Below are 6,798 nucleotides of genomic sequence, written 5' to 3'. Positions count from 1 at the left end.
ACCAAGTATCATCGTATAGCATAATCCTACCTGATGATCCTCTCCTCGTCGCCCTGAGAGAGCGATCACCGAGTTGTATCTAGCACCTCGAAGGGTGTGTTCCATTAAGTATCCGGTTCTAGTTTTCATAAGGTCAAGGTACAAGTCCGGGTCGTCCTTTTACCGAGGGACATGGCTATTCGAATAGATAAACTTCCCTGCACGGGTGCACCACATTTCCCAACACGCTCGATCCCTCTGGCCGGACACACTTTCTTGGGTCATGCTCAGCCTTGGAAGATCAACACGTCGCAGCCCTACCTAGGCACAACAGAGAGGCCAGCACGCCGGTCTAAAACCTATGCACGCAGGGGTCTGGGCCCATCGCCCATTGCACACCTACACGTTGTGTACGCGGCCGGAAGCAGGCCTAGCCCCATTAATACAAGCGCAGGCTTACAGTCCAATCCGGCACGCGCCGCTATGTCGCTGACGTCAAGAAGGTTTCGGCTAATACCATGACATCGAGTGCCCATAATTGTTCCCACGTAGTTGGTTAGTGCATATAGGCCAGTGACCAGACTCAGATAAAATACCAAGATCTCGTTAAGCGTATTAATTGATGTAACCGCGAACGCCGACCAGGGCCAGGCCCACCTCTCTCCTAGGTGGTCTCAACCTGCCCTGTCGCTCTGCCACAAAGGTCCACTCAGAGGGCCGTCGGGACAAACGTCCTTTCGTTCCCAATCCATGAATAACTCGTGGGTACTCTACGAGCCGACCTAACTTTAGTCACCACATGTATCACATATTATGCATATAAGTATATACCCGTGATCACCTCCCGAGTGATCACGGCCCGATAGTATGGCATGGCAGACGGACAAGAATGTAGGTCCATTGATGGAATACTAGCATCATATACTAAGCATTTGGGATTGTAAATAAATGTAACAAGAGTAGTAGCAAAGATAGGCTATGCATCAGGATAGGATAAACGGAAAGCATTAACATGCTACACTACTCTAATGCAAGAAGTAGAGAGAAGAATAGGTGATATCTGGTGATCAAGGGGGGGCTTGCCTGGTTGCTCTGGCAAGGAGGGGTCGTCAACAACATAGTCGATCGGGGCACCAACAACGGCGTCAGCCTCGTAGTCTACCGGAGAGAAGAGGGGGAAGAAACAATGAATACAATGCAAACAGATGCATATTGATGCATGACATGACAAGTAACGGTGCTAGGTGTGCCCTAACACAGTATGAGGTGATACCGGCGAAGGGGGAAACATCCAGGAAAGTATCCCGGTGTTTCATGTTTTTGGACAGATGAACCGGAGGGGGAAATTTGCTATGCTAGGGACGTGTGGCGGACGACCGGGCTACGTATCCGGAATCGTCTCGTCGTTTCGAGCAACTTTCGTGTACAAAGTATTTTCATCCGAGCTACGGTTTATTTTCTATGACTTTGTAAAGTTTTAATCATTTTCTGGAATTTCTTTAATTAATTTAAATCAACATTATCCAGAATAGTTTGGGATGACATCGGTATGACGTATGTGTGACGTCAGCAGTCAACAGTGCGGTGAACTAGAGTCAAACCTGACCTGTGGGTCCAGTGGGACCCACTGGTTAGTGACTGTGGCTTTAACAGAGTGTTAGATTAACAAAACAGGTTAGTTAGTGGGTGGGACCAACTATCAGTGAGTGATTAGCATTTAACTTAATTAATTGATTGATTAACAGATTATCTATTTAACTAAAATCATTTAATCAGGCGGGACCCACATGTCAGTGACATGGGGCCGGCCACGTCAGCGGCTGACCGGGTCAATGGGTCAACTGGGCCCACCCATCAGTGAAGCATGGGGACCCACGCGTCAAGCCAGCTCAGCGATGGCCTGCGACTTGTCGGAATCACGCCGGCGAGCTCATTTGTGGCGGCGTGTCCTCGGGCATCGTCGGAAAATGCCCGCAGGGCATTATTTTGACCGTGGTCGGGCGAGTTAGAACGGCAAGACGATGACACGTCGGTTGGTGGTGGTTTCGCGGGCCATAGTGGCTGGAGTTGAGCGAGGCTTCCACGTCGGCGGAGACCGGAGTCGAGCGAACTCGGACCCGGGGCTAGGGTCACTAGGAGGGGAGCTGGGTGTCGCGTTGAGCTCTGGTGAGGCCCGGAAGCTCGAGGCACTGCTCGGGCGCGAGCTCGGAGGCCAGTGGTCGTGACGGCGAGGCAAGCGACAGCGGTGAGGTTCGGCTACGGTGGCTTGGGCGTCTAGGGGCAATTAGGAGGGGAGGAGAGAAGCGCAACAGGTGCGGCGGCTCACAGTGGGGGTCGAGGAGCAGCTCGGGGAGGCCGGGGAGGTCGCGGTGGCACGGATCGACGGCGACGCAGAGGCAGAGCTCGACGAAGGGGATCAGCGAGGGTGGCGGCGATGTGGCGTCCCGGTGCCATCCAGCAGGAGCAGGCGTCATGCTCGGCAGCGACGGTCCCGTGGATAGCTTGGAACGGTGGAAGGTGGCCGGTGGCCACGCCAACGACGAAGCAAGGCGACTGGTGCATTCGGGCGAGTGAGATTTGAGAAGGAGAGGGCGAGGGAGAGAGTGAGGGTTCGAGCTAGGGTTTGCATCAGCATCTAGTGGGCCTTGTAGACGTCGGAGAAGCACCGGATGAGCGTCGCGTGACTCATCCGCGGCATGGACGCGCGCGCGGTGTCCACCGCGCCAGGGATGAACAGGGGGGACGACGACCTCGCTGTGGGCTGGGCCTGCACACTGTGCACTAGAGGCCCAGCAGCATGTGGCTTCTTTCTTCTTTTCCTTTTTTTATTTCTGTTTTATTTTAACTATTGTTTTCTTTTTATTACCCAAGGCAAATGAATTTAGTTAAACATGAAATTTGGCACATAATTCAAGGACAATATTTTGTAGTGGCACATAAAGTTTGGAGGCAATTGGAGTTAAATAAATAACTAATAATTTTGCAGAGGCCATTTTATTTACTATTGGAGCACTTATTAATTTCCTAGGGTTTTATCTATTATTCAAATGATGTTGGTTTCTACATGGTAATTCCTTAGTGAATTTTTGCAACCTAATAAAAAAATTAATTCATTATTTTATGAAACTATACTTTGACTTGTTATTTGAATTTGTATTTGAACTAATTTTCAAACGAGTGAGGTTTAGCAAAATTTTAATTATGATGACCCAGCATCATTAACAGGGGTTTACTGCAGCTTAACTATCGGGGTGTCACAAATCTCCTCCACTACAAGAAATCTCGTCCCAAGATTTAAGAGGTGGAGTAAGGGGGAAAGTTCTGGTTATGAAATTCTAATGGATCTTTTGTTCTAGGTTGCGCTTCTCGAAGAAGTCCATCCATCACATTGATGTCTTCATTCCTCTGCTTCAGGTCATCATGATGAAGTCGTCATCCTTTCTTTGGGGTCTTCATCGTACTTACGAATAGGTAAGGGGCGGCTTGACAACGATAGGATGCTATAAGGGTTAATCATCTGGGGGTTATCCCAGGAACGAGCCCATGATTATCTCTCGAGTTGAACCAATAAAACACATCGAGAGGAAGTAATAACATACAATAAGAAGTTTCAAATGGGTAGACAATCATTCGATGTCTGAAACAAAGTGTGAAAGGGGTTCAAAGCAACAAGAATAAGTATTGCGTCTGATACCAGAATAGATCACTAGGAAGGTGGCCCATGAATTATATACTAAATCAAGCAAGAGGATTAACTTTGGCAACAAGGGTGTACATGAGAGTCAGGTTTCGATCCTGTGGAACTGTGGGTTATGGGCCCACCATGTGGGTTAAAAGTAGAAAGGGTGCTGACATCTTGCATGGTCACGATAGCAAGGTATGTTAGAGGGTAGCCTGCCAGTTATGTTGGCAACAACATTGGTACCACGGGCGAGGGACGAAGAGAACCATTTTCCTGCTCGTTGAACAAGGTGGACCAATAGGCAAAGTTCTCGTCCGTCGGTGGTTACCGAAATTTCACCAACAATAGTAACAAGGTCTTGCTGATATAATTGTACACCGAGGTGTTTACATAAGCAGGAGAATACTACTGCTTAGATCATATAGATCTCAAGAAAGGTTAAACAAAACAATGGAAAGGAAAATGTGATTATCAGATTAAACAGACGAATGGAAAGGAAAATGTGTTTAAACACATATTCCAGGGGTATATCCTTCCCAAGGACAAGGAGAGCATGATATCCATGACAGGATAGAAAGTAGAAAACCCTTTAGGAAATGGGGAGAAATTTCATGACATTACCCATACAACGATGTTAGGATAATTGATAAAGAAAATCTAGCATTGTGCTTCAAATGTTCTTGTTGAAGATCGGAGTACCATAGATATGCTTTGAGATAGCATTGACATGGTCTTCAAGCAAAGGTCAGACTTCGGATACTCGAAGGATCCATCAAGAACAACTTGTAGAATAAGTCTTACAATTTCCTCATGGAAGAATGGATATCCTTGCTAAAAATGAAACTATAACAATAGGTCCTCCGGTCAGGTGTCCCAGGCATGACATCACCATACTGAGTCATATAAAGACCAGTGTTATAACTCTTGGAAATATGTTCCAACCATCATATCTGACCGAGGTTCAGATCCGATTGGTGTCAGGATACCTCAGACTTAGGATGCCTGAGAAGGAAGGGGTGCAACACAATTTGATGAGATGGAGTTGCAAGATTCTCAGGAAATGAACTATGGAAGCAAGTTCCGAATCATGAGTTCATCATTTAACCAAGGAGAGGACGAGGAGGTGGCTGATGAACTCGGCGACAATTCATTGACATTTTCAAAAGATGAATTTCCACACTTAATTGAACAAGGAGATAGCATTTGTCAGATCAAATGATATAATGAGGTATGCTTGAGGAAAACATACACATTTAAACATTAGTTGAAAGGCGCACCCGAAATATGGGCTTATGTAGCATGATCAATGTTAGAATGGTGATTCGATAACCAATGGTATAACAATGAAATATCGACCATTAACTTCAAAGCAATAGGGTTTCTAGAAGTTTTGAAGTCGCACATCATAGTTCAATTGTCGGTTTTCCGGTTAGAAACAACACGTAGACCAAGGAATGACCGGATATGGCAAGAAGTATCACGTGTATCAAGAATTCTTAAGAGGTGGTGAAATTCTCATGACATTCTTGACATAAAAGATGGTAATACTCCAAGGTAAAGAAGAACAAATGCTGGATAGTAAGGATCTCAAAGTATAACACAAAACACGAAGAAGTTTGTGTTGAACGAAAGGCAATAAAATGGTCGATGATAACACAAATCATCGAGGGCAAGGATGTTATTTCTCATCATGAATTAAATTGATATCCCGGAAGAGCTCAGAATGGTGATGATGATCATGAAGAATTTTTTCGAGAGGCTCCATGAAGAAGCAATTGAATAGCGGCTACATCAAGGAACGGGACTAATGCAGCGAAAGATTATTGGAACCACGGATACGACACCAACTCTGAATCAAGCTTGTTGGTCGAGGTGAAACGATAAGACAAGGAAGATCGACATAAGCTTAGCTCATTGCCGAAAGTGGTGCTCCGGAAATAAGGACCAGGTAGCACAGTTAAAATCAGCACAATACTAATATAGCCGATCAGGCTAGAAATGACGTGATCAAGTACAAACTCATAAGTAAAGAAGATTACTAACAGTTGTTTAATCGTGATGCGGACTTGATTCAGTTATCGGTGTCCTTGAGTGTTTAATGACTCAGAGCCTGTGAAAAAATTGGAATCGGTGAGAATGTAGTACTTGATGGAGAACTCATAAGAAGTTATGCAGTTCTGTGATAATCTCGAGATACCAGGGTGTAATACTTGATGAAAGTTCAAAGTAACAGTTGGACTGGTGTATTAATCCACAGAAGACAAGTGCTTAAACTTGCCCGAGAAATGGGATCAAAGGAGAACATATGGTCGAAACCACGATTGCAAAGGATCAATTCACCGATGCCAAAGGATATTATATCAAGGAAATAGTTATTATTACAAGAACGTTCCATGATAGGATCTACATCGTGTCCATGGGCATGAACACAAAGGTTCAAGGTCAACTCCCACTTGCTCAATGCATAATCTTCCATTCACCTCTCGTATTTCGAAAATGACATTAGTTGTTGAAAGTTTTACCTGGTGCAATACCAGATAAGTATGACCCGTGAAATCTTTCGGGGTCACATCGATTAGGGAAGGCGTTGGTTCAACCCATCGGGGCATCTTAGGAACATATACCACAAACTTTGGAGTAAACAATACAAGCTCTAAGGTAGAGTATGATTATCATAGCAGAGGATACAAATTACCAAAGGCATTATATACCCATGGAAAGGCTCACAAGGTTATTGAATATGAAGGACACCGTCAGATAATTGTCCAACAAGGGGCCTTGTAGTCTACAACGGAGCTGATGCGAGTATCGATACTCAATCAGAGGAAGAAGGAATTTAAGGGCATCGGATTATATAAACAACTGACTAATTCAAAGACCAAATGCAAAGGAACTATCATTTCCAAATCAAGGGATCAGAAGCCGACGGTCTGATTAAGAATGGATAAGTTTAATAGACTTAGGGGTACAATCAACGGCAATTTGATTGGTCGATAACCAGCTCATGTCCAAAATGACATTTGAGCCGGAAATATAATTTAAAAGGATCAACCGATGATTGCGTGCATTCGCACTCATGTTGAATCAATAGGATAAAAATGACGGTGTCAAAGGAGACTAACGAATATTGCCAGACA

This window comes from Triticum urartu, chromosome 2, assembly GCF_003073215.2.
Source record: "Triticum urartu cultivar G1812 chromosome 2, Tu2.1, whole genome shotgun sequence".
NCBI lineage: Eukaryota > Viridiplantae > Streptophyta > Magnoliopsida > Poales > Poaceae > Triticum > Triticum urartu.
Note: the sequence above shows the minus strand (reverse complement) of the source record.